This window comes from Trachypithecus francoisi, unplaced genomic scaffold, assembly GCF_009764315.1.
Source record: "Trachypithecus francoisi isolate TF-2019V2 unplaced genomic scaffold, Tfra_2.0 Lachesis_group8, whole genome shotgun sequence".
NCBI lineage: Eukaryota > Metazoa > Chordata > Mammalia > Primates > Cercopithecidae > Trachypithecus > Trachypithecus francoisi.
In genome coordinates, this window is record NW_022681473.1 from 114,454,193 (window position 1) to 114,481,683 (window position 27,491).

Consider the following 27,491-nt stretch of genomic DNA (forward strand, 5'->3'; position numbering starts at 1 on the left):
TTGTGGCCAGAGGCATATATAATCCAAACCTGGTCTATAATTGAAAATATTTGCATTTGACTTTGGGAATCATTGTGTGTGTGTGTGTCTCTGTGTGTGTGTGTGTGTGTGTGTGTGTGTGGTGGGGGCGGGGGAGGCAAGGCAGCTTTACTGTCTGAGTATGTTTATTTTAGACTCCCATTAGCATTAATTTGCATTCACTGGACACAACCACTAGGGAGAGGTGAGCAGAGCTTTCTCTCCATGAAGCATTCTTCAGCCTGGCCCTGCCCATGAGGCAGGTTATTGGAAATAGACCACGTAGGCCTGTGTTCCACGGGTGCTCAGGAATTCTGGGGGCTGAGATACAACATCAGTGAACACGCCCCTGGGCCAGGGATACAGGGCTGTGTTTGCAGCGAGACCTGGGATTGACTCCTGGCCTCCCGGTTCTGGGCTGTGTGGCCTTGGATACATTAATTAGGTCTTTGAGCCTGTGTCTTCATAAAATTAGAGGGATAATAATACTGTGAAGGTTAGGGGATGCTCCATGGTTGGCATTTGTGAAGTCCCCAGAACAGGGCTCAGTGAATGCTCATTCCTTTTCTTGTCTCTCCTCCCTCCTCATCTCCCAAAGAATGGGTCTGCCTCCTTCATCTCTTTCGAGTCTGGGACTCCAAGGGCCGAGCAGAAGCAGCAGTAGCATTTGGGGTCAAATAGGAAGACACCACTGCTTCCTCCTAGAGTGCAAGGTCAGGCGGGGACGCTCATTTGCTCTTAAGGGTGCAGGGGGTCCACAAATACTGGAGAATCCACAGCCAACCTGCCCAGGGAGGGGGCGTTTGGAGGGTGGAGGAGAGCCTGTTGTCTCTTTGGAGAATGGGGCAGGGCTCTGTCTGGATTTCAGGTCCATCCCATAGTGGAAAGGGGTCTTGTGTGAAAAGAAGGGAGGGCTTCAGATAATCCTGAAACTGGAATCCTAAAGACAAGCCCTGAGTCTCCAGGCCACCACTTTCTAGCTGTGCGGACTCGGGCAAGCTGCACCTCCCTGAGTGTCAGCTTCTGCATCTGAAAGTGGGCACAGCAGTGAAACTGAGGGTCAGGAAGGCTGAGTGAAGGCCGGAAGCCTGTGAGCCGGGAACTCTGCTCAGGTGTCCGAATGTAATGTGAGCCCAAGGAGGGCGGGCGCGTGCTGGCTCTGAGTGGGTACTTTATTGTGTGATGGGTGGGGACACTTGCTCTCGGAGGGGAAAGAAAGCGCCCTCTCTTCCTGCAGGACTGGCTGAGAACTAATTCAAGGCCATGTGACTCTGGCTAAAGCCTGCATCCTGGTTCTCTGCTCCCCTCTGGGCCAGACGGTAGGACGCCAGTGTTGTCTGCCCCCGAGTCGAAGTCTGTGGCAGGTAAGGAGGCCATATTAGGAACACCTGCCCATGTCTGTCCCCAGAGAGAAGACCCAGGAGTTCCAGCATGGTGCAGAGAAATTGAGCAACATGCCCAAAGCAGCCAAGGTTACTATTTCTTTGGGTTTCCCACAGCACAGATTTGGATGTTTTTCGTTTTTTTTATTTTTTATTGTTTTTAAATACGGAGTCTTGCTCTGTCGCCCACGCTGGAGTGCAGTGGCATAATCTCGGCTCATTGCAACCTCTACCTCCCAGGTTCAAGTGATTCTCCTGCCTCAGCTGCCTGAGTAGCTGGGACTACAGGCGTGCACCACCACGCCTGGCTAATTTTTGTATTCTTAGTAGAGATGGGGTTTCACCATGTTGGCCAGGCTGGTCTCAAACTTCTGACCTTAGGTGATCCTCCTGCATCATCCTCTCAAAGTGCTAGGATTACAGGTGTGAGCGTCTGCGCCTGGCGGATTTGGAGTACTGACAGAGTGATTTTCAGAATCTGGACTTTTATTTTCTCACTTCCCTTCAGTGAGCCAAAGGGCCCCATCCTTGCTTACCTCAGTTTCCTCCGGGCTTATAAAATGGACAAAAGGATGAGTTGCAGAGGGCCACCAAGGAACTGAGAGGATGATCTATAGATAGTTTCCTCTCCACTGAAAGGGGAAGATGGGCTCAGGCTGTAGCGTGAGGGAGTGAGGTTAGACACCTGGAAGAACTGTTGTTGGAGGCACAGCCGGGGAAGAGAGGTCAGGCCTCTTTTTCTCAAGCCTGTTCCCCTACCCCCCGTCAGGGATGAGGTGGATGTGACAAGGTGACATGACTCTAAGGCAGGGGGATGGACCTGGTGGCAAAGCCCCTCAGCCCCTGTCCACTCAAGTACTTCCTCATTAGCTTTGCTGAAGTTACTTCCATGCTCCCAATTAGCCTTTGTCCGCCCAGTTCTCTGAGAGGTGTTTCTATTTGTAGGGGCCGAGGGGCTAAGGAAGCACGGGGCTGGAGTGGGAAGGAGGAGGACCAGGGGATGACGTTGCTAATTGCCACTGCCAGGCAGCAAGCCCCGGCTCGGCTGTGGGAGGGGAACCGCCACTAGGCCATTTTTATGACTTCCTATCAAACTCTGATAAATTGACTCTGAAAGGGCCTTTTCTTCCAAGCAGTTCATGCCTCAGTGGCTGTTAATGGTGAACTATCAAGATGTTGAGGGGGCTCTGAGCTGGGCTGTGCAGGGAGGACTGGCTTCTTCCCTGCCCCAAGACCCTGCTCTTTCCTCCTCTCGGATGCTCTGGAGAGGGAGGGGGCAGGACTAGCTAGAGACCTCCAGGCAGATGGCAAGGCTGGCCTCCAGAAAAGACAGACCAGGGGATGAGGGTGGAGGAATTAAGTTAGACACGCAGGAGAACTTCCTGGCCCTGGGCTGAGTGACCCAAGAGGCCGTAGAGCAGCCTCGGTGCTGCAGCTAACTGATGGGCAGGAATTGGCACTGCTTGTCGCAGAGCAATTTCCCTGGAGGGATTGACCTGGAGCCTCACAAAGACAGTGAGGCAGACAGTGAGGTAGACAGCGAGGTAGGCAGTGAGGCAGGCAGTGAGGTAGACAGTGAGGTAGGCAGTGAGGCAGACAGTGAGGTAGACAGTGAGGCAGGCAGTGAGGTAGACAGTGAGGTAGGCAGTGAGGCAGACAGTGAGGTAGGCAGTGAGGTAGGCAGTGAGGCAGACAGTGAGGTAGACAGTGAGGCAGGCAGTGAGGTAGACAGTGAGGCAGGCAGTGAGGTAGACAGTGAGGCAGGCAGTGAGGTAGACAGTGAGGTAGACAGTGAGGCAGGCAGTGAGGTAGACAGTGAGGCAGGCAGTGAGGTAGACAGTGAGGTAGGCAGCGAGGCAGACAGTGAGGTAGACAGTGAGGGAGACAGTGAGGTAGACAGTGAGGCAGACAGTGAGGTAGACAGTGAGGCAGGCAGTGAGGTAGACAGTGAGGTAGCAGTGAGGCAGACAGTGAGGTAGACAGTGAGGCAGACAGTGAGGTAGACAGTGAGGGAGACAGTGAGGTAGACAGTGAGGCAGGCAGTGAGGTAGACAGTGAGGCAGGCAGTGAGGTAGACAGTGAGGTAGGCAGTGAGGTAGACAGTGAGGGAGACAGTGAGGTAGACAGTGAGGCAGGCAGTGAGGTAGACAGTGAGGTAGGCAGTGAGGCAGGCAGCGAGGTAGGCAGTGAGGGAGACAGCAAGGTAGACAGTGAGGCAGGCAGTGAGGTAGACAGTGAGTAGACAGTGAGGCAGCAGTGAGGTAGACAGTGAGGGAGACAGTGAGGCAGACAGTGAGGCAGGCAGTGAGGTAGACAGTGAGGTAGGCAGTGAGGTAGACAGTGAGGGAGACAGTGAGGTAGACAGTGAGGTAGGCAGTGAGGTAGACAGTGAGGTAGACAGTGAGACAGGCACTGAGGTAGACAGTGAGGTAGGCAGTGAGGTAGACAGTGAGGTAGACAGTGAGGTAGACAGTGAGGCAGGCAGTGAGGTAGACAGTGAGGCAGACAGTGAAGTAGACAGTGAGGCAGACAGTGAGGTAGACAGTGAGGTAGACAGTGAGGTAGACAGTGAGGCAGGCAGTGAGGTAGACAGTGAGGTAGGCAGTGAGGTAGACAGTGAGGGAGACAGTGAGGTAGACAGTGAGGCAGACAGTGAGGTAGGCAGTGAGGCAGACAGTGAGGCAGACAGTGAGGTAGACAGTGAGGTAGGCAGTGAGGTAGGCAGTGAGGTAGAGTGTGAGGTAAGCAGTGAGGTAGGCAGTGAGGTAGGCAGTGAGGTAGGCAGTGAGGTAGACAGTGAGGCAGGCAGTGAGGTAGGCAGTGAGGTAGGCAGTGAGGTAGGCAGTGAGGCAGGCAGTGAGGTAGGCAGTGAGGTAGACAGTGAGGTAAGCAGTGAGGTAGGCAGTGAGGTAGGCAGTGAGGTAGGCAGTGAGGTAGACAGTGAGGCAGACAGTGAGGTAGGCAGTGAGGTAGACAGTGAGGCAGGCAGTGAGGTAGACAGTGAGGCAGACAGTGAGGTAGGCAGTGAGGTAGACAGTGAGGTAGGCAGGGTAGCAGCCTGCCTCTATCTCATGGCCTCTCAGGCCAGGCAGGAGCCCTCCTGGACTTGGGAGGAAAGGGCTCAGTGGGGACCTGTCAGGCATCATGCAATGAGAATTGGAGCTGAACCTGAACTTCAAGTCCAGAAAGGTTTCCCTACAGCCCCTCCCCCTCCCCCACAGTAGCCTGCATCTTCTACTCATTCCCCGGCTGGCCCCGCCTGGACAAACGCATGGTGACAGGGCAGTTGCTGGCCCAGAGCTGGTTCATTCCTACTTCTCCCTTCCTTCAAGGGTGGTTCTGTGTCCCAGAACCATCCTTTCCTGGTTCAGGCTGGGCGCAGGCCATCCAGCATCCCCTCTCTGACTCAACACTAGGATTAGGGGGAGGTGAGTGAGGCTCTTGTCTCGGGCACAAACTTTAAGGGTGTACTGAAAACCCTGGTAATGGAAATAAATAATATCTTAATGCAAATTTAAAAAATCAGAACGAATGTAAAAATATCCACGATGAGCAAAATATCACAATTTTAAGTAAAGACATGATCAGGGAGCTGCAGTTAATTAAGAATTATTTAAGATGGTCACTTGGTTAAGAGAAATGGTCAAAATGCTAATTCTCTCAGTTGAAAATGAGATAAGCAAAGAAGTAGATGATTACTATTACTGGCGAGTTAGCTTCCATTAAAGCCAGGAAAGTAAAATGAAATACATTCTGTTTTTGCTGTAAATGAAACATTTAAGTGTAACATAATGTTGTGGGTTTTAATACACTGGCTTTTAAATGTTTCAATATTTTTCCAACTACTTCAATGTTCTGGAAAAATTTACCACTTAAAGAATATGTTAAAAATATAAATGGGGCGCATGTTTTTCCCCCTGCTGCAGGGTCTATTGTGGCCTGGCTCGGCACTGTTGCTGATCCTATCTTTGTCTAATATTTTGGTATTTTGTTTATCGTGGATATTTTCATATTCATTTGCATTTTAAAAAATACTACTTTAAAATGTTATTTGTCTAGATTATTGATTTTTTGGGTACCCTTTACATTTTGTGCCTGAGAATGATGCCTCACTCTGAACTTAGTTTTACTCTGTTCCCAGGGAGAAAAGCTGCCTCTCTTTCCTGTCCTTGGTGGGGACAAAATGGAGAAGAACCCTCACTGGGGCCCTGGGATCCACCTCGGGCGTGTTCAGGCCTGGAACTGTTTTGGGGAGGTGAGCACGGGGGCAGGCGCAGGCTGCCAAGGAAAGATAGATGGGCTCCCGAGGCACCACAGAGAGAGACGGGCAGCCACTACCGAGCTCATCCGTCAAGACCCCTGTGGGATGACCCTCACCTTAATCAGGCCACAAGTCACAAGGCCCCGGGCCTGAGGGATGCCGGTGGCGGGGGACGGGGAGAAGCCAGGTGAGCAGACGCTCCTGCAGGCTCTAAGTTGGAGTCTGGAGAGGAGTGAGAGGTTCAACCAGGGTGGCTAGGCTGTGCACTGGCCAATTCTAGTGGGCATTGAGCACTTAGCTGGCCTCATAGGCCCTGACCTCCAGGCAAGTCCCAGGGCCTGTTGCTCAGACCCTGTGCTGGGCTGCGGGTACAGAGGGACTGCAGGAAGGGAGGAGAGCAAGTGGAGGCAGATGGAGGAGGACGCTTAGGGCAGGGCCGAAAACTGGCTCTTCTTGCCTTTCAGGAAGTCCCAGTGGCTTTCCCTTGTTTGCAGAGTGCAGTGTGACCCATCAGGTTGACTTCCAGGCCCTCGGTCCCCCAGCCCCAGCCTCTCTTGCCCTCTGAGCCCCAGAGATCCTCTACATGAACCCCCCTCTCTGCGCCCTACCTCCAGGGCCCTCTGACCTCCCTGCCTGACCCCAGAGTGGTTCTGCTTTCTCCCCAAAGCCTCCCTCAACTGTCTGTGTTCGTCTTCTCCGCTCATCCTTGCTGGCCGGGTTTCGGGTTGTGGCTGTTGTGTGTGTGGACATGTTGTTCAGAATGAGGGCCTGAGTTGTTGTTTATACCTGGCCTTCCTCCTCTGGGTCTAGCGCCTCCCTGGCAACAGATGCCTCAGGAAGGAAGTGACCCCGCTGTGTCCTCCCTGTTGTGACGCCAGGTATAAGCAGTAACTTATGGCCACAGTCAGGACCGTGGAGGACGATGGGCCGTCAGAGATTCACCTGCCCTCTCCGAGCCCATGTGGGCGCTCCCTGCCCTTCTCACTGCTCTCCTTGTAAAAGGCAGTGCTATGCACCAGCCCGAGGCACAGGACACCAGAGCTCTGGTCCTGACACTCAGCAAACGGCAACTGCACATGCTACCAGGAGCTCAGGCCAAACACCTTGGAGTTGTCCTTGACTTGCCCTTTCTCTCATATCCTAATTGCTGTGGTCTCCACCTTTGAAACATGCACAGATCTCATCCTTTCTCAATATTTTCACTGCTACTACCCCAGCATTCCAGGCCCCAGCTGTTTGCATCTGCCCAGCCCAGGCACCAGACATGTGACCCCAACCCCTCCCATGTCTGATTGCAGAGATAATCAGACCATCCAGCTAAGCCAGGCTCAGCTTCTTGACCTGCAGAAACTGTGAGAGCTGAGAAATGATTCCTGTAGTTTTAAGCCACTGAGCTTGGAGGTGATTTGTTATGCAGAAATCGACAACCAGACAGATTTTGCAGAACTAGCCAGTCAACTTTCAAAGGTACTTTGTGCTTGGAACATTGAGAGGCACTGTGCTATTTGCAAAATGTTTTCTATACACGTTCATCTTTCTCTTTACCATAACCCTGAACACTGGTAAGGCAGGCATTCTTAGTCCTCACTTTATAGATGAAGAAACTGAGGGTCAGAGAGGCTAAGTGGTTTGGACAAGGGTACACAGCTGAAAAATGAAAGGGCCAGTCTTAGGGCCTAGGAATTCCAATGGTAAGTTCAGTGCCTTCCCTTCCACCCCATGGCTGCCATTTCTTCTCACTCCCTTCATACATGAGAACGCAAGGTGTCAGCCAAGTTTGGAGGGAGGGGTGGGTGTGATGGAGGCAAAGGGAAGGAAGACCACATGCACAGGGTCTTGGCAGGTGGGGTGGAAGGGCATTCCTGGAGAAGGAGGCTAAGTCTGGGGTAGGTGTCAAGAGACTGAGAGCTACTCTTGGTTTCTTGTATCTGCCAAAACCCAGACAGAAGCCCTCAGAAAAGTTGGAGGGCCTGTGTGTGAACTCAAGGCCTGAGGCTGTAGGCAGGGAGTCAGGGCTGGGGAAGTCGGGCTCAGCCAGGGCACTGAGACACAGGTCACAAATCTAGGAGACTTCTTTCTGGGGCCTCTGGAAGCTGGGGCCAGTTCTCCAGTGCCTCAATGGCCCGGAATTGCTTCTTGGAGGCCAATGAGAGTGGGCGGAACTGAGCAATGGAGGAGGAGGCCCACCCTTGCTATAGGGAAATGGCCAAGGAAATGCATCCTAGCCTGGGAATCCTGTCAGGGAGTGGGGCCTAGTGCATAGCCAGAGCAGCCGCATGAAGGACCACATGTGACACAGTGGGCATATGTGGCTCTGCATGTGCCTGGGCTTAAAGCCTGCTTGGCTGTGTGTGTGTGTGCGCGTGTGCGTGTGCGTGTGTGTGTGCGTGTGTGCGTGTGTGCGTGTGTGTGTGCGCGCGTGTGTGCGTGTGTGCATGTGTGTGTGCGCGCGAGAGAGACAGAGAGCGTGTGAGGGCGTGCGTGTGTAACAGAGTGTGAGAGAGTATGTGAAAGAGTGTGTGTGACAGAGTGTGAGTGTGTGTGTGAGAGAGAGAGCAAGAGAGACAGAGTGAGAGAGACTGACTCCCTTTTCCCCAAAACATCACCAAGGGGGGTCATTTTCTGTGTGCCTGGCATCTCTGTTCCCAGTCACCGGCATATTGCAAGTCCAAGGGAGCCCTTTCTGATGATTTGAGCATTTCCAACAAATAACTGGTCTCCCAGTGCACCAGCCCACAGTGACCCCGGGGCCACATAAGGGCCACAGTGCACTCTTCCCAGAGCTGCTAGAGCTCACCTCTACTCTTCAGCTCAGATTCTAGTTGGGATCTGTTATCACAGGGAACTCTCTTTGGATGAAGACGCTCAAGCTCAGAGAAGTGAGCAAACTCTCCTCTGGTTGCCCAGCGTGCTCTCAGCCTTCCCACTTCCGGTAAGCTGCTTGAACTGAGAAGTCACTGACTTTTCTCACAGATGAGGAAGCCATGCCAGTGCACGTGGAAGCATGCCGACTGATGTTTAGCCCCACTTCCAGGTGCTCTCTTGGGGAGGGAGGGGCCCCTATACCGGTCCTGGCTGGGAGTGTAGTGGAGTTCCTCCTTCAGTTGCCAAGCACTTTCTCTGTGCCGAGCTTGAGCCTGAGCCTGGAGATTCCAAGATGATTAAGCCATGGTCTCTGACCCCCAGAGAGTCTGTGGGCCGCTGTGGAACACACACAGCCCCTTCCTAACCTTCCTAGAGGCCCTGCAGATCAATGAGTCAGGCATCTGGCTCAGTAAAAAGTGTCTTCTCCATTTTATGGACAAGGAAGCAGAGGCTCAGAAAGGGTAAATGACTTGCCCCAAATCACACAGCTAGAAAGCCTGCTTATTAGGTCTACTGTACCACACTGGTCTGGACCAAGCTGATTGACAGAAAGGGGGCAGAGTTGGGGTGGCTATCAAACCCCTAAAACCTGAGGAGGGGAAGAGAGGGGTAGCACAAAAGAGGATTTACCTTCTTCCCCCAAAATGATGTCATCGATAGCTAAGACAAAAAGAAAAAAAAATGCCCATTTTCTCACTCCAAGTTTCCCCCTCATTAATTTTAATCTAATTGGCTCACAACATTCCTCAGTAAACAGCAGCCTCTCTTTAATAAGCCAGGCTCTTCCCCGCAACCCTGCAATTGTGTTCCTAATCAGCCAGTGTATCAAGAAAGACCCGCTGCTAATTGTCGCAAGGCATCACACTATCCTATGTGTCAGGTAAGGGATGGCAGCGAGAGATAATTATAATCAGATCTAATTAGTAATTATAACAGATCTTGACTAGAAATTGTTTTCAGTTAAATATTCCCAGAGAGGTGCTAATGGTCTCCAGGGCATGCCAAGTGTCACAGTCAGGAGGGGAAGGGGCCTGTGACCGCCTGGCACCCTGTGACCACAAGCGGAGGAGACTCAGTGATGAGAGGAATGGTGAGTCCACAGGGACACTGCCGACTGGCGTCCCAGTATCCTGCTTCCTGGGGGGAGCACCTTCCCTTGTGCACCTAAGGTTGAGTCCCCTCCCACAGGGCCACCTTCGTGGGCCCTCAGTAAATGCAGGTTCTTCACAGGCTCAGGACCTCAAGCATGGAAACTTCTGGATCATTTAAGAAGCTGTGTGGGCCAGGTGCGGTGGCTCCGCCTGTAATCCCAGTCCTTTGGGAGGCTGAGGCGGGTGGATCACCTGAGGTCATGAGTTTGAGACCAGCTTGGGCAACATGGCCAGCATTTAATACAAAAATTAGCCAGGTGCGGTGGCACACTTCTGTAATCCCAGCTACTCGGGAGGTAGACGCATGAGAATCACCTGAACCTGGGAGACAGAGGTTGCAGTGAGCGGAGATTGTGCCACTGCACCCCAGCCTGGGCAACAGAGCAAGACTCCATTTCAAAAAAAAAGAAAAAAAAAAAAAAGCTGTGCGTTGATCAGGCAGCATGGGATATTTCAGCTGGATTCATCATTGAATTGAATGGGATTAAAGGCTTTACCTAGGAGTCCCCTGGCTAATGAAAATCAATCGGGTGACTCCGCCCCACTTTAGCGCCTCCTGTCCCAGGACTTTCCCTTTCTTTTTCATCTCTAGGAAGCGTCTGCAACTCCTGGTTGCCCTACTTACTTTCTGTTAACAGGGCCTAACTACCCAACACGTCCCTGCCTTCAGATTCATGCCCCATACTCTGCATGGTTCTGTTCCTGGGACCCTCGGATCGGGCGATGAGCTCTCTTAAACACCTAGGACGGCTCCACACTGCCCACAGCCAAATTCAAATACTCCAGCGTGGCTCAAAGCCCTTTCCACGGAGTCCCATCCTCTGGACTGGGCCGACATCCAACTACACTTGCTGAAGCATTGCACGCCAAACACCCCAAACGCTCCTGTTAGGGAGTGGGGGCTTCTATCTCTTTCTGTGCCTTTGATTTTGTGACTATGATTACGTTTTCATTTTCCAGCTGCTAAAACCCTGCCCATTCTACCAAGGGAGAGTTTAGTAGTTACTGAAGTCTTGTGAGGTCATCCCAGGTTTTCTGAGTTGAAATGAACACTTTCTCAGTATTGTGCTTACATAGGCGAAGGTTTCTTTTATCCTGCCTTGGATGGTAGTGAGTTGTTTATACGTCTTCCCCCTCCTTTGGCTGTAAACTCCTTGAGGGCACAGAGGGCATTTTGCTATTTCTGCATCTTCCCATTGGTTCTGATACAATGCTTTTGTACATTGTGAGCATTTAATAAAGATTTGAAGGATAAGCAAGTGAACGTATTAATGGGAAGCTTCTGCCCACTGACTGCACTGATTTCAATGTAAATGCTTCTGGGAAGCCGACCTCTAGTTCCCCAAGTCCAGACCCTTGAACCTGTCTTTATTATTAGATGTTGTTGGGTTGTTGGAGTATGATTAGGTGGAATTTGGCCAGAAGATCCAGGAATCTCAGCCTCCCCAAAGCCACCTGATGTGAGACTAGCGTGACTGAGGAGCTGTATTTTTAGTCTTATTTAATTTGAATTAATTTAAATTTAAATAGCCACTGTGGCTAGCGGCTTGGTGCATCTCAGCTGAGAGTCCTTGGAGACACCACTATGTAGGGCAGCCTGGAGAGTCTAGACTCAAAGCCTGCTTGGTGTCAGGTGAGCCTGGCCACAAGTGACTCACCGTAATTTAGTTGAAAAACAGGATATGGCCGGGTGCAGTGGCCCACGCCTGTAATCCCAGCACTTCGGGAGGCTGAGGCGAGCGGATCACTTGAGATAAGGAGTTCGAGACCAGCCTGATCAACATGGTAAAACCCTGTCTCTACAAAAAGTACAAAAATTAGCTGGGCGTGGTGGCGGGCACCTGTAATCCCAGCTACTTGGGAAGCTGAGGCAAGAGAATTGCCTGAACCTGGGAGGCAGAGGTTGCAGTGAGCTGAGATTGTGCCACTGCACTCCAGCCTGGGCAACAGAGTGAGACTCCATTTCAAAAAAAAAAAAAAAACACCAGGATAATTTTCACTGCATTCTTATTTATTTCAGTGCTGATATCAGATCAGCCTACTCATAACTCTCTGTTCACCAGAATGGGAGACTAAGTGGGGAAACGCCACTCCCTGACCATGTGAGGAGTTCGAGTGTAATTTATTTCATTCACAGCCTCTCAAATGGCTGCTGCTGGTCTGTTGCATTTGTACACCTGTTTGCATCTGCACGCGGATCCCAAAATGTCAGCCTTTCCCCTTCTGATGCCCTCCACCCGCTGCCGAGATATCTCCTCGTGGCTTTCCTGGCTCTGCCTCTCCCAGCCTCCTCCTCTGGGTTCCATTTCCTCGCTGCGAGCCTTGTGGCAGGCAGGGCATCTCCAGCACACGGGCACTACTGGTGGACAGCTGGGCCATCCCATACTTTTCTCTGCAGGTCTGAGGAGTCCGGGAGGACTCGAGGGGACTGGCTGAGGCTGCAGGCAGGAAGCTCAGTTGGGTGAACCCAGGTAAACCCAGGAGTCTGCTTGGCTCTGGTCCCAGCCTGAATGCCTCAGTTGTAGTTCTAAAGCCTATTCATTTCCTCCATGTTCACATCTTTAAGAGGGGAAGACAGGGCTGCAGAGGGAGAGGAGCCAGCTTAGGGCCTGGGGTGCAGTCTTAGAGGCTGAGGAGGCTCTTCTGGGGAGCAAGGGTGCCCAGGAGAGGAAGGCAGAGTGCAGGTTGAGCAGATTCTACCGCAACCCATCCCCGGTCCTGTTGATGTGCCACACAATGTAGGGAGCATTTTCATCCCAGGTGGTGCGAGACAGAGCTAGGATTTGAACCCAGGCTGTTCAACTCCGAGTTCTGGGCTCTTTAAAGTAGGACAGCTATTAGCAGGGAAGGAACACACTGCCCACTCATCTATGACAAATCAATTAATTTGTCCAAATTGCACTCATGCTTTCCCCACTTACTTAAACTCTCCTTAAAGCCTACACTTGCCAACTCGCCTGGCCATGGGCACTGTTTGTCTCTGTCTGCCTTTGCCTCCTTTTCCTGCTTCTGTTCCTAGTTCAACCCCCATCTGCATTGTGAGCTCCCTGAAGGCAGGTCTGTGTCTGGGGTGGGCCAGGTGAGGGGTGGAAAACGTCAATGCCAGAGACATAGGTGCACCCAGGTGCCAAGGTAAGCACTGGTGGGCGGGGACTGGTGGGCCACACCCCGCCCAAGGGAGCAGCCATTACATAATTGTTGGCAAGCAGGCAAACAGGCATAAGCTGACCACGTCTTTGTAACAGAAGCCAGAAATCAGAATTTTTTTTATATAAAAACCCCCAGAATCTTAAATGTGGATAATGAATGTAAAACACTCTACAGCTGCTCCGGAAGCTAACCGGATCCATCCATGTGCCTGCCCTGGCCTGCTAATTGTCAGCTGCTGTGTATGAATCCAGGTTCAGCCATTCAAAAGTTCTCTGCCCACTTGAAAAGGGTCTCACCTTGGGCAGACCTCGTGCTGCCTAGCACAGGGGATGCATCCACCCGCCGCACTGGACCAGCACACCAGCCAGGGAAGCACAGTTTGAGAGCTCCTGGGACCTGTCCTGGCTGTGCTGCCCACAGCCCCTCCTCCACTCCTCCTGGCAAGAGGAGACAGGGCAGCTCCTCCAGCCCAGACACAGTCAGAAGAAGCCGTCCCTTCTGGGCGGGCACACCTCAGAGGGAAAGCAATTCAATTAAGCCCTGGTTCACAGTGAGTGCTAAAAACCTCCCTCCGGAGGACCATTTTCTGCTATAGATTTTTAAGACCAGCAGCTCGAGAATCACTCTTGCTTTTTCTCTTTTGGTGCTATCTCTAGTCAATAAATAAGTGGGAAATAAAGGATTTGCAAGAAAATGGAATGCAGTCAAAAGGTAAATTGTGGGCTTAAAAGCCCCTAAGAGACTGGCACAGACTTGGAAGTGTTTCCTAGTTTGACGCCTTTTGCTTCTCTCTAAGCCCAGCTTCTGGCTCTCCGATTTGCATCTCTGAAAGGTGATCTTTAAAACTGATTTCCTTCAGTTGCATTTCATTGGTGTAGAAACTAAGCAGGCTGTTGCATTACAGTAATAACATCAACATTTCGCCTGCCTTGGCCTTAATTATTTTTCTGTCTTGCTGATGGAATCCATTTAATAAGATTTATAGGTGGCAAGGAGGTGGGGTGAGCTGGTGTGCGGCTCAGATAATCGGCCAAGCTGATTTCTCCCTCATTGGGTGTCACCAGTATAAAAACATGAACTAAAAGCTTTGCAGTGCTTAAGTAATAATAATGTCAGCATTTCACCTGCCTCCCCTTAATTATTTTTCTCCCTCATTCTTGCCACCTGAACCTGTTTAGATAAGATTGCCACACAGATAGAAACTAAGGGCTCTCGTTCTCTTGGATAAGCTGCTGTTTTTCTGTGGTTTGGTGTGAAAAGGGAGTGTTGCTTGCAGAAAGGTTCTCTCTCAGATCTTCCTGTTGGCGGGTGTCAGAGCCTGTGGATCCTGGGTGGACCAAAGGCAGCAATGGAGTAGGGGGCAGGCGGCTGTTAAGGTGGATGTGGGCACTCTGGTAGGCACCCTGGCCTAGGAGCAGAGAAGGGACCATCTCTAAACTTCTGCTCTCTCCCCTAGACGCCCCTAGGGGATCCAGGCCAAGGTGAATGGGTTTCATTTGTTGAGGGGAAGGGGTTCTCGTTATACAGCACAAGGCAAGTCCCCGGTTTAATGTAAAAAACGTTTGGGTAGCCCTAGCTTTACAACTAGTTAGCTGGGTGGCCACGGGGAAAGAACCCAGCCCTTCTGAGCCATAGTTTCCTAAAAACAAAGAGGTGGGTTGCTATGGACTGAATGTTTGTGATGGCCCCTGGCTGCAGTTAATATGTTGCAACTCTAACCTCCATTGTGATGATGTGGGAGGTAATTAAGCTCATCAGGGTGGAACCCTCCTGATGGAATTAGTGCCCTTAAAAGAGGAAGAGAGAGGATCCCCTCTCCCTCTCCCTCTCCCTCTCCCTCTCCCTCTCCCTCTCCCTCTCCCCTCCCTCTCCCTCTCCCTCTCCCTCTCCCTCTCCCTCCCCCTCCCCCTCCCCTCCCCCTCCCCCTCCCACTCCCCCTCCCCCTCCCCCTCCCCCTCCCCCTCGCCCCTCCCCCTCCCCTCCCCCTCCCCCCTCCCCTCCCCCTCCCCCTATCTCTCTCTCCTCCCCCTCCCCTCCCCCTCCCCCCTCCCCTCCCCCCTCCCCCTCCCCCTATCTCTCTCTCCCTCCCTCCCCCTATCTCTCTCTCTCCCTCTCCCTTCCTCTCTCTCTCCCTCTCCTCTCCTCTATCTCTCATCTCTCCCCTCTCTCTCCCTCTCTCTTCTCTCCCTCTATCTCTCTCCCTCTAGCTCTCTCTCTCCCTCTATCTCTCTCCTCTCTCTCTCTCTCTCTCTCCCTCTATCTCTCTCCCTCTATCTCTCTCCCTCCCTCTCTTCTCTCTCCCTCCCTCCCTCTCTCTCCCCCTCTCTCTCTCCCTCCCTCTATCTCTCTCCCTCCCTCTATCTCTCTCCCTCCCTCTCTCTCTCTCCCTCCCTCTCCCTCCCTCCCTCTCCCTCCCTCCCTCCCTCCTCCCTCCCTCCCTCCCTCCCCCCTCTCCCTCTCTCCCTCCCTCCCTCTCTCTCCCTCCCTCCCTCTCTCTCCCTCCCTCCTCTCTCTCCCTCCCTCCCTCTCTCCTCCCTCCCTCCTCTCCCTCCTCCCTCTCTCTCCCTCCCTCCCTCTCTCTCCCTCCTCTCCCTCCCTCCCTCTCCCTCCCTCTCCCTCCCTCCCTCCCTCTCCCTCCCTCGCTCTCCCTCTCTCTCCCTCTCTCTCCCTCTCTCGCCCTCGCTCTCCCTCTCTCTCCCATCTCCTCCCTCTCTCTCCTCTCTCTCCCTCTCTCTCCCTCCTCTCTCCTCCTCCCTCTCTCTCCCTCCCTCTCCCTCTCTCCCTCTCCCCCCTCTCTCCCTCTATCTCTCCTCTCCCTCTATCTCTCCTCTCCCTCTATCTCCCTCTTTCCTCTTTCTCCCTCTCCCTCTTCTGTCATGCTGGCACTGAACTCAAACTCCCAGGCTCCAGACAGAGTCTGGAGAAATAAATGTTTGTTGTTTAAGCCACCTAGTCTATAGCATTTGTTATAGCAGCCTGAGCTAAGACACTGGTCTGGAATATCTTAAATTTTAAGCTTGAAACTTTTGGGGCCTTACTGAATGACTCCTTTGAGAATGTGAAACCTCTCCCCAGAAATGTGCACATATATTCTGAATATTGCATCCAACTTTGTAGGGATAAAAGGCCCCACACCAAAAACCTTGGCATCATCTGTGACCCCTCTCTTTCTCTCACACTAGCTGTCCACTATCTCTGCTGCTCCTATTCCAGCCTGAGTCCCTCGTCTCTTCTCTGTATTACTACAAGAGCCTCTTAACAGAGGCTCTTGTCTTCCCTTGTCCTCTTACAGTCTCTTCTCAACCTAGCAGCCAGGGTGAGTCTTTTAAAATATCAGTCAGATCCCATCACTCCTCTATTTAGAACCCTTCCATGAGTGATTTTCTCTTTAAATAGAAATTTGGCTCTAAGATCCACGGCTGACTTCTTTACTGCTATGAGTCTTTGTTTACACGAAGTCAGCTTCTAGAGGAAAAATATGAATTGACCTATATCAAGTAAAGAGATTGAACTAATAAATCTTCCCATAAAGAAAACCCTAGGCCCATTATTGATAGGTGAATTCTATCAAATAATATCAATCCTTTTGAAATCTTCTAGAAAATAGAGGAGGAATAAACACTTCCCTACTGATCCTACAAAACCAGTGTTACCTGATACTAAAGTCAGACAGACATTATAAGAAAAGAGAACTATAGATCATTGTCCATCATGAATTTAGACGAAAACCCTTTAAGATGTTAGCAAACTGAATCCAGCAACATATAAAAAAGGTTATATGCCATGACCAAATGGGATTTTTATCCCAGGAATTCAAGGTTGGCTTAACATTTGAAAATCAGTGTAATATACTATATTAATAGAATAATAAATAAAACTACATTATCATCTCAGTAGATGTAGAAAAAAACACTTCACAAAATCCAACACCATTCGTAGTAAAAACTCTCAACAAAGTAGTAACAGACGAAAACTTCCTTAACCTGATATAGGTCACCAGTGAAACATTTTCTGCTAACATTATACTTTATAGTGAAAGATTGGGTGCTTTCCCCTAAGATTGGAAACAAACCCAGAATGTCTGCTGTCACCATTTCTATTCAGCATTTTACTGTAAGTTCTAGCCAGTGCAATAAGACAAAAATGTATTAGGTTGGAAAAGACAAAGTAAAACTGTCTTTCTTCACAGACAAAATGCTCCTGTATGCAGAAAATCTTAATTTTACAAACAGCTATTAGGTTTAAAAAATGAGTTTATCAGCCAGGCATGCTGGCTCATGCTTGTAATCACAGCACTTTGGGAGGCCAAGGTGGGCAGATCACTTGACGCCAGAAGTTTGAGACCAGCCTGGCCAACACGGTGAAACCCCATCTCTACTAAAAATACAAAAAATTAGCCAGGCATGGTGGTGGATGCCTGTAATCCCAGCTACTCAGGAGGCTGAGACAGAAGAATCGCTTGAACCCAGGAGGCAGAGATTACAGTGAGCTGAGACTGTGCTATTGCACTTCAGCCTGGGCAACAAGAGTGAACTTCCATCTCTCAAAAAAAAAAACAAAAAAAAAAAAAAAAAAAAAAACAAACAAAAAACAAAAAAGAATTTAGCAAGATCTAAGAGTCATACACAAAAATTGTGTGTGTATATGTAGATATACCATATATATAAAATCGTAGCAGTGAACAATCTGAAAATGAAATTAAGAAAATTTCATTCACAGTAGCATCAAACAGAATAAAATGCTTAGGGATAAATTTATCAAAGGAAGTACAAGATGTACACTGAAAACTAGAAAACACTGCTGAGAAAAATTGAAGACCTAAAAAATTAAAGAGGCATTCCATGTTCATGAATGGGAATACTCAATATTGTTAAGGTGGCAATTAATCCTAAATTCATCTGTAGCTTTCATGCAATTCCTATCAAAATTCCAGCAACCATTTTTTTTTGCAGATATTGACAGACTAATCCTAAAATTCCTATAAAAATGCAAAGGACCTAAAATAGCTGGAACCATTTTGAAATTCACTGTGGGAAAGGACAGTCTTTTTAAACAAATGATATTGGAACAATTGGATATCTGTATCCAAAAATGAATTTAGGGTCTTCACAAATCACTAAAACTTAAAATGAATCAAGATTAAATATAAGAACTAAACTTGTAAAACTTATAGGAGAAAATATAGTAGTAAATGTTTGTGACCTTTGATTAGGCAGAGTTCTTAGAGACAATATCAAAAACACAATCTATAAGGAAAAAATTATCAAATTGAACTTGATTAAATTAAAAGTTTTTGTGCTTCTAAGATACCATTAAGTAAAAGAAAAGGCAGGCTACAAACAGAGAAATTATTTGCAAGTCATATATCTGGTAAAGGACTTATAACCAAGCTATAAAGAACTCCTATAACATAGTAAGACATATGATTCCATTTAAAAATGGGCAATATGTTTGAATAGACATTTCACCAAAGAAGATATACAAATGGATAATTATCACATCAAAAGATGCTCAATATCATTATTCACTAGGGGAATGCAAATTAAAACCATAATGGAACACCGCTTCAAACCTGTAACAGTGTTGGCAAGGACATAGAGAAACTGGAATGCTCATTTATTGCTGGTGGGAATGGATACAGCCACTTTGGAAAACAGCATTGCAGTTTTTAACAAGTTGAGCATAAACTTTCCATATTATGTAGCCATTCCACTACTAGGAATCTACTTATGAAAAGTGAAAACATACACCCACACACAGACTTGTTTGTGAATGTTCATAGCAACATTTTTTTTTTTTTTTTTTTTTTTTGGTATTTTTAGTAGAGATGGGATTTTGACATGTTGGCCAAACTGGTCTTGAACTCCTGGCGTCAAGTGATCCACCCGTCTTGGCCTCCCAAAGTGCTGGGATTACAGGTGTAAGCCACCATACCTGGCCAGCAACATTCTTTATAATAGCCCCAAACTGGAAACAATCTGACTGTCTGCCAACTAGTGAATGGATAAACAGAATGTGGTATATCCATATAATGGAATACTACTCAGCAATAAAAAGAAGTGAACCACAGATACATGCTACAACACAGAAAAATCTCAAACACATTATTCCAAGAGAAAGGGGCTAGACACATAAGACCACATACGATATGATTCTACTCATACCATATATCCAGAAAAGGCAAATCTAAGAGAGAAGCACTGCACTGGTTGCCTGAGACTGGGTGGAAGTGAGGATTGACAAGGGATCATTTTAGGGTGATGGAAATGTTCTAATACTGGATTGTGGGGGTGTTTGCACAACTCTATAAATTTATTAAAAATAATTGAGTTGTACGCTTAAAATGGATGAATTTAATGATACGTAGAGTTTACCCAAATAAAGCTGTTAAAAAATAAGGGGAAAGAACAAGGCCACTTCCCCATGAAGTCTATTCCAACCTCTCAACACCCCTTTCCCTGGGAAACCAACTCCTCATACTGTGCTCTACTTTTTTGAATAGCATTGATCACCTTCTAATACACTATAAAGTTTTCTTTTTATGTTTTTCGTCTGACTCCCTCTGCTACAATATGTTTCACAGAGGTAGGAGTTTTAAGTCTGTTTTCATTGCTAATGCATATTCCCAGAGTCTAGAACATTCCCTGGCATGTGGAAGGTACATATATAGATGCTGAAAAATGAAATGAATGAAAATTCTTGACTAAAGGGCTCCTTCATCTCTAAAATTATCTAATCAAAGGTTTTTGAGGGTCTTTGTGGCATCTTGTGCTTCTTAGAAGAACTATTGCCCAGACCAAGTTGGCATTTTGGGCTGAACCTGGACGTGAGACGGGGAAGTCCCAGGGGACTCTGGCTAGGGCTGGGCATTGTCTGGAGGAGTTAGAGGACCCGCTCTCCCTTGCCCATGCCGTGTGCAGCCTCTAGCTCTTTCCTTTCTTTGTTGACCTCAGTTGACCCATCTTTAAAATGAGTTCTCTCCAGCAGCCTAGTGACTTCGTGTGTGTCTGTCTGTGTGCAACAGAGGGGAAGGGAGCAGTGGGATTGGAGTTAGGGCAGAGATAGTCCTTCCTAAGGGGTGGCTGTGTGGCCATCAGCCTTCTCCTCCCTTTCTTGCCTGCACCACTGAAGCTGCTGGGTGATCTCTCAGCTGCTAACATTGTTTTTGACTTATTTTCACATGAAAACCTCTTCCTTTATATAAACATTTATAAACACCTGGATCGACTTGTGAAAGTGCGACACTTTTTTTGGAAACCGGTTTTTATGGGTCGTGGGACTCAGCTATTTATTTTCGTGAGATGGAGGCTTCCGGGTGCCTGTGAACCTCCCCCTTGCAAAAACCTCCTTCACACGGACAGAACAATTTAGAGGCTCAGAGTGGAGAAAGATGCGGCTGGTGGCCGCCCAGAGGATGATACTGAATGGAATGGCAAATAAATGCTGCGGGTCTCGGGGTTCCCCAGGTTCATCTGAGGAGGAGGGGCTGCCAGGAAGGGTTTTTGGAAGCCTTGGCTTTGCTCTTGGACCTGACTCCCCAATTCTGTGAGCCCTAGTTCGGTGGCAGGGTTCAAGCAGGGCTCCTGGAGTTCCCAGGGGCTAGAAAGGAACCTATATCATAGTCTGTGATTTTAGGGGGAGTCAGGCAGCAGAGAGAGTGGAGTTTGGGAAAGAGGAGGGGCATAATTGAGCATAAAGGGCAAGGGTTTCAGAGCCAGAAGCGCCTGCATTCAGATTCTGGTTCTTTACCTTTCTTGCGTGTGACCTTGGGCAAGTTAATGAGCCTCTGTGTCTCAGCTTCCCCGTCCTTAAAAGGGGACACGGGACCTGCCTGGCAGAGTTGGTCAGAGGGCAGATGAAGGCATGCGAGTGGGTTCCCTAGCACAGTGCCTACCATAGAGTGGCAGCTCACCAGCGTCACCCTTGCCCTTCTCTCTTCTCTGCACTCAAGCAACTCACCTACTGCCCTTTCTGTGCATAGAAAGTGTGGCTGAACGTAGATCTCCTCATCCCTGCCTAGCGGGGCACATGCAAGGTGCAGCTCCTGGAGTTTGGGACCATCAGGACCTCTGAATGGGGGCTCTGAAGCTGTGTCCAGTCCCTGTCTTTCCTAGTACCTATCAGAACTTCTCGTGAGTGAAAACCAGTCACCCAGGCATGGGCATCTCATCTCTGATGAAGCCCCCAGCTTTTTGCTCTGATATCCTGCCACCGTTTCTCATCGTTTCGTGGGACATGCCTTCTGCTCCTGCTGGGGACTCGCACTCACAAGCCCTGTTCTGCCTGGACTGATTTTCACCTTGCTCTTTCACCCAGGTGAACTCTCAGGCCTGGAATGCCCTCACCCCTCCTTCGTACTAAATCATGTCTCTGCCACCCTCCTAGGTTGGCTTTAGGCGGAGTTCCTCCAGGAAGGTAGGTGTGTTGAACACCCACTGCCTGACCTTTTCATGTTCTGTCCAAACTCTGAGACATTATTGTAGCTGGTATGTAGGTCATGAGGTTGACATTAGAAAGAACGTATCAGGTTCTCCAGCTCTTTTTTTCTTTCTCCCCCCAGCCATTCTGTGTGTGTTCGTAAATGTGACATTCCCATGATGGACCCAGATTTTGCCAGCAGTTTGCAGAATGGTAAAGTTTTGAATCAAAGTCAACAGCTTCCAACTATCTGTCACTTTCCCGCCTTGTGTCATCCTGCCACCACAGAGGCACCAACATATCTCAGCACTCAAGCTGGGCCTGGTATGATAGCTCACACCTGTAATCCCAGCACTTTGGGAGGCCAAGGTGGGGGAATCATCTGAGGTCAGGAATTCAAGACCAGCCTGTCCAGCACGGTGAAACCTTGTCTCTACTAAAAATACAAAATATTAGCTGGGCGTGGTGGTGCACACCTGTAATCCCAGGAGATTCACAGGAGAATCACTTGAACCCGGGAGGCAGAGGTTGCAGTGAGCCGAGATTACACCACTGTACTCCAGCCTGGACTGGATGACAGAGTAAGACTCCGTCTCAAAAAAAAAAAAAAAAAAAAAACACCACTCAAATTGAGAACTTTGGATCTGGGCTAATATTTCACCTGGGGCTGAAATTGTCTTTGCAGAGCCTGCAACAAACTGTGCTCTGGGGACAGCTGGATAGGAAGGGAACATCTTGAAATGGTTCTGGCTTTCTTCTCTCTCTGAATCTTCCCCCCTCTCTTGGGCCAGCCCGTGACCTCACTCAGCTCCAGAACTGGCAGACTTGCTGCCATCATCTCATCGCTGGAGATGAATCCACTTCCTACCTATAGAAACAGGCATGCAAGAAAACTCAGCTTCTGCTTGACAACTTCCGGAGACAGGAAGCTTACTACTTAACTGAACTCTGTTAGTTTTAATTGTTGAGATAAGTAAGAAACGTCCTCCCTGGTGTTTTTCCTTTTCCTTCCTTCCTTCCTTCCTTCCTTCCTTCCTTCCTTCCTTCCTTCCTTTTTTGAGATAGGGGTCTCACTGTTGACCAGACACTGCACCCTTTGCCTCTTGGGTTCAGGCAATCCACCCGCCTCAGCCTCTCAAAGTGCTGGGATTACAGGTGTGAGCCACTGTGCCCAGGTAACTTGGCTCTGTTTCCATCTTCTGGAGCCCCAGAGTAAATCTAATGTGCTTCTTTAGATATTTGGGAGGGACCCTATTCCCCTACATCTTCTCTTTAGTGAGCTGAACCTCCTCATTTTAAAAAATTGTGTACACAATATCTCTCTTACGTCTTTTATAGATGCTTCGTCCCTGTTAGACTTCAGGGACTTTGCACTGGCCATGGTGCTGACTGATCACAGGCTGCCTGGACCAAGGATTGGGTCTGGTGCTGCTGGAGATACTGACTGCTCAACTCTCTCTCTCTGCTGTTGCTCTTCTTCATCTACTCTCATCTCCCATGGCCTGAGTTAAATCATGACAGTTCTCCTGGTGCTTCCTGGGCTAGTGCACATAGGGAAGTAAATGGCTGAAGTTGGGAGGAGAGGAAAACAAAAGGGCCAGTGCTGAGCTCCCTGGAGATCTGCATTGCTGTGTGTGTGTGTGTGTGTGTGTGTGTGTGTGTGTTGGAGCAGAACAGAGAGTTATTGGTTGTGCCTCCATCTCTAGAGTCTGCAGGGATGTCACCAGGTATGCCACGATGAGGAGAGTGGTTTAAAAGCTACACAGGCCAGGTGCAGTGGCTCACGCCTGTAGTCCCAGCTACTCGGGAGGCTGAGGCAGGAGACTTGCTTGAACCTGGGAGGTGGAGGTTGCAGTGAGCTGAGATTGCGCCCCTGCACTCCATGCTGGGCGACAGAGGGAGACTCTGTCTCAAAAAAAAAAAAAAAAGAACTACACGAAGAGTGGACTCCCCAGGCTGTCTGGAGAGGCAGTGGGTCATGGGTCCTCAAACACCTCTCTCCACTGGACCTACAACACAGGTCCCACCACAGCAGCAAGATAACAAAGCTGTGGCCATTCCCACTCCGAAGGCAGCAATGCATCTTTCCTCTGCAGAACACTGACTACAGCTGTCAGTCCTGGCTCCCGGTTCATGGGCATTGCTCCTCTGCTTCTGTGGTGTCCTATCCTGCCCCGAAACAGTGGGGGCTCCCTTAGGCTCTGGCCCCTGCCCGTCTTCCAGGACCTCTCTTTCTCTCCAGGCTTGGCCTCTGCGAGTCTACTTTGGGTTGTGTGACTTCGTCTCTAAACTCCCTCTGAGGATGACACCCCTCCCTCACCCCGCTGGCTGCTGGCGGAAGGCTTCCATTTAGTGGCATTTTCCTTTCTCATTTCATGCTGTAATGGAGATTCATTGCCAGTTTTAAATCCATAATTTGCCGTGAAACCCTTGTTTTGGGCCCGGGCTGAGGTCGGAGCGGAGAACTGGGTTATTTTTAGCCTCAGGGGCTCCCTTTGCAGCTGCAGCTCCCCTGGGCTTCCCTCAGGGCAGGCCTCAGACAGTGTCCTGGGTCTGACACTCAGGATACCCAGGGAGCTGGAGCCAGGACGGGGGTGAACCCTCACGTGGGACTGGCTGGCCTGCCCTCCCTCAGTTGGCTCTGGCTGTCTTCCTCCTCCATTTCATGAGATGAGGGGGAACCAGTAGAGAAATGGGGCTTCACGCCGGTGAGTCTGTTCTTCCATTACCCCCCTCTTTCCTGGGCCTGACAAGGAGAGAGGGTCAGTACTTCAGTCCTCCAAGAATGTGTCCATTTCCTAACAGTGACTGATTCCCCTGGCCGAATGTTCTTGTGTCTTTCCATGGGGACAACACTGATGATTTGGCTCGGAGGCGTGTGTGTAAGCGTCCACGTGCACCAGTGCATTTGTCCTTGAGGTGAAGCTGTCCATGTGTGTTTACATATGATTGACGCATAAACAGGGAATCCTGTCAATGGCCAGTGGCCAGTGGGGCTTCCTGACTGAGGACCCTAGTAGGGCACCAGGACATAGGTGGGCTCTTGTCTGTGCTTTTGCAGGCTTGTGGGGGATGTTGTAAGAGATACCCAGGCCGGAGGAGCAGCCGTATGAGGGGTAAGTGGGTAAGGGCCTCCTCCAGGCAGCTGCCCCCTGCATGTTATAGGAAGATGGCTTAGATTTCACTTGCAGCCCTGGAGCTGATGGTTCCATGTCAAATGGCAGACACCCGAGGATCGAGGTCCTGACTTTTGCAAATCTCCACAGTCTGAGCTCACTCTTTGCTGAGCTGTTGAGCCTGCTCAACATCTCCCAGGGTCACGCTGGGTTCCGGCAGTGGAAGGGTATATTATCCTTGCTCTCAGGAGGAAGGGAAGAGGCACTCAGGGAGTAATGCCCCTCATGCCCCACCCCCAAACCGTGAGCAAATGAGAGAGAATCACAGTCAACCTGTGAAGTGGGTTTATACTTCATCTCTCCTGCTACTGGCTCCACCAGGGAGAGGGCGGGCCCTGAGAGATTAAGCATCATCAGCCCATGTCTCACAGATGGACGGTGGCAGGACTGGGGCAGGGGTGAATGTGTCCCAGCTCCCCAGTGAGGGCCCTTTGTCCTACTTGGTTCTGGAGAATTTCCAACGCCCTGGGAATGGTAGTGACACACTCCAGGACTGCCCTGGGCTGTCCTGAAGAGCCTGTCTCTTGGTGATGGGGGTGCAGACACTGGGGCCAGGCAACAGCAGGAGGCTGAGCCCCTTCCATGAGCAGTAGACCCCGAGTGCCCTCCTAAGAACCTCCCTGCCTTCCCTTGTCCTGGTGTTGGGAGAAAAAGATCCTGGGGGGTGTGGGGGGCTGGCCCTGGGGATGGTCATTTGGGACACCACCCCCAGATTTCAGTGGCGAGTGAGCACTTGGATAGGCAGTGTCGAGCTTCTGGGCTCCTCCAGAAATCACCCGTGGTGGCACCGGCTGGGATAGGGTGGGGCTGTGTGTTCCTTGCATCAGGTCTTCTTGGAGAGGCCCCTGCCTGCCCCTCTCCACACTCAGGCAGGGAAGGGAAAAGATGCGCTGAGTTTACCTCCATCCCTGAGGGATCCTCGCTTCCTCTAGGTCTTGGAAGTCATTTAATGTTTGAGTCTCCTGCCCCCACCTCATTTCCCAACATGAGGGATGACCCCAGGCTGGGGGAGAGTTTTGACATCCAGCCAGGCTGTGATGAGGATGGGAGATGGGGTGGGTAAAGAGACAGAGGCCATGCTTGCCCATGGCAACATGCATATTATGGGGACAGGCAGACTGTGGGGGGTGACTTTGGAGTGCAGCAGGAGGGCAGGGCTGGGGCAACCTGCACACCTCAACTCAACAGCTGCAAGACCTCCAGGGAGGCCTTCTATCTCATCTGGCCCCCAACAGCAGCTACTCAGCATGACATTATGGCATTGAACCCACAGGGTGGACCTCAGGGAGCTATAATGTAACTTAGAGGTGAGAGACTATATGTCAGCCTCAGATACCCTTGATGGCCCCCACCTCTGCTCACTTTGTCACCCGCCCAGCAGGTGAGCTCCGAGTTAGATGGGAGGCTAAGGGGTGTCAGTGGCCAAAGGAAGAAGGAGGAGGGGAATCTGCTTCCGGCCCAGGGGATATGGGGGTGGTCTGGGCTACCAGGAAGGGAGCTGGGAGCGAGTTGGTGGCAGGGGTGGGGTGTGTGTCGGGGGAGCGAGAGGTACAATAGCTTCGACACAGCTCCGGTGTGGAACCTCAGGAGATAAGGATGTTTTCTGCTCCTGTCTTCCGTCTCTGGCTTGTTTGTTACCCCTATTTGGGGATTATTGCAGGGTAATGAATGTGGCAGGAAACAGCCACACAGCACAAATGAGATACGGCACCTAAGACCAGGCCAGGGCCCAGGCAAAACACGCTTAATAAGCAGATAAGGAAATCAATTCTGCCTTTCTTCCCAGGTGTGCTGCCTGCCGGGAGGGGCCTGCGGGAATCGCATCTTCCTGCCTTGCTTGATGCATGGAAAAGCTTCTCTAGGACACAGGGTCTGCTCCCCCGGGATGCAGGGGTTACTTGTTGGTGTCTCATAACATTGTGCAATCATAGCAATAACGAAAACAGTTATAATACTAGCAGCCAATGCTCCTATGCCTTGCTGCATAACAGGCGCTATTCTGAGACATGCTTTACATGTATTATTTCATTAAATCCTCTGTATAACCCTATGAAGGCAGTTATGATTATTTCCTTTATTTTACACAGAAAGAAATAGGCACAGAGTGGTTAAATAACTTGCTCAAGGTCATACCACTGGCAAAGTGATACAGCTAGGCTTCAAGTGCAGGCAACCTGGCTTCCAGAGGCCGGGTGCTTAGCCACAAAGCCACATTGCCTCTCCAACACAACACAACACAACACAACACAACACAACACAACACAGTTGTCATCCATGTTTGGGGTTTACTATCTGCCAGACTGTGTTCTCTGTGGTGAGGTTCAGTGTAAACTCCCCCTAAATTTCCCCTAAGCCTTGTTGTTTCAATTGCCGTGAGGAACATTTACTGAACACCCAGTATGTGATTCTAGGCTGTGCTAGGGGTGAAGGATGAAAGATGCTCCCAAGAGACCCAGTGGGGGAAACAGACATGAAAACAGTTACTATCAGCATAGCATGTGGAGACCTGTGTTCAAGGTGCATAAGGAGGCTGGGTGCGATGGCTCACGCCTGTAATCTCAGCACTTTAGGAGGCCGAGGTGGGTGGATCCCTTGAGCCCAGGAGTTCAAGACCGGCCTGAGCAAAATGGTGAAACCCTGTTCCTACAAAAACAAAACAAAATGAAACAAACAAACAGACAAAAATTAGCTGGGTGAGGTGGTGCCTGCCTGTGGTCTCAGCTACTCGGGAGGCTGAGGTGGGAGGATCGCTTGAGCCAGGGAGGTCGAGGCTGCAATGAGCCGTGATAGTGCCACTGCACTTCAGTCTGGATGACAGAGCAAGACCCTGTCTCAACGAAAAAGATGCCTAAGGAAGTGAAAAGGACCACAAGGGGGACACGCACCAGGGAAGCTCCAGAGAAGGCTTCCTGGAGGAGGAGATGTCTAAGGTGAATCTTGACAGCTGAACACAAGTTAGCCAAGGGAAGAAAGGTAGGAAGGGCACTCCAGGAAGAAACACAGTGTGAACGAGGGCCCAGAGGCTTGGTGAGTGGAGGGAGATGCCAGCTGCTTGTTAGTGCGGGAGCAG

General features: G+C 50.1%; 1 protein-coding gene and 1 long non-coding RNA gene across 3 annotated transcripts in view; one reads left to right on the forward strand and one right to left on the reverse strand.

Moving 5' to 3' along the window:
- Positions 1-9,001, forward strand: part of LOC117080851 — a 36,725-nt gene extending 27,724 nt beyond the window's left edge. The window contains exons 4-7 of the long non-coding RNA XR_004435990.1: positions 1,256-1,382; positions 5,542-5,655; positions 8,503-8,593; positions 8,635-9,001. This is a non-coding gene — a long non-coding RNA (uncharacterized LOC117080851). The remainder of the gene's footprint in view (positions 1-1,255; positions 1,383-5,541; positions 5,656-8,502; positions 8,594-8,634) is intronic.
- KIRREL3 (kirre like nephrin family adhesion molecule 3) overlaps positions 1-27,491 on the reverse strand; it is a 574,170-nt gene that overhangs the window by 66,040 nt on the left and 480,639 nt on the right. The window lies entirely within an intron of this gene.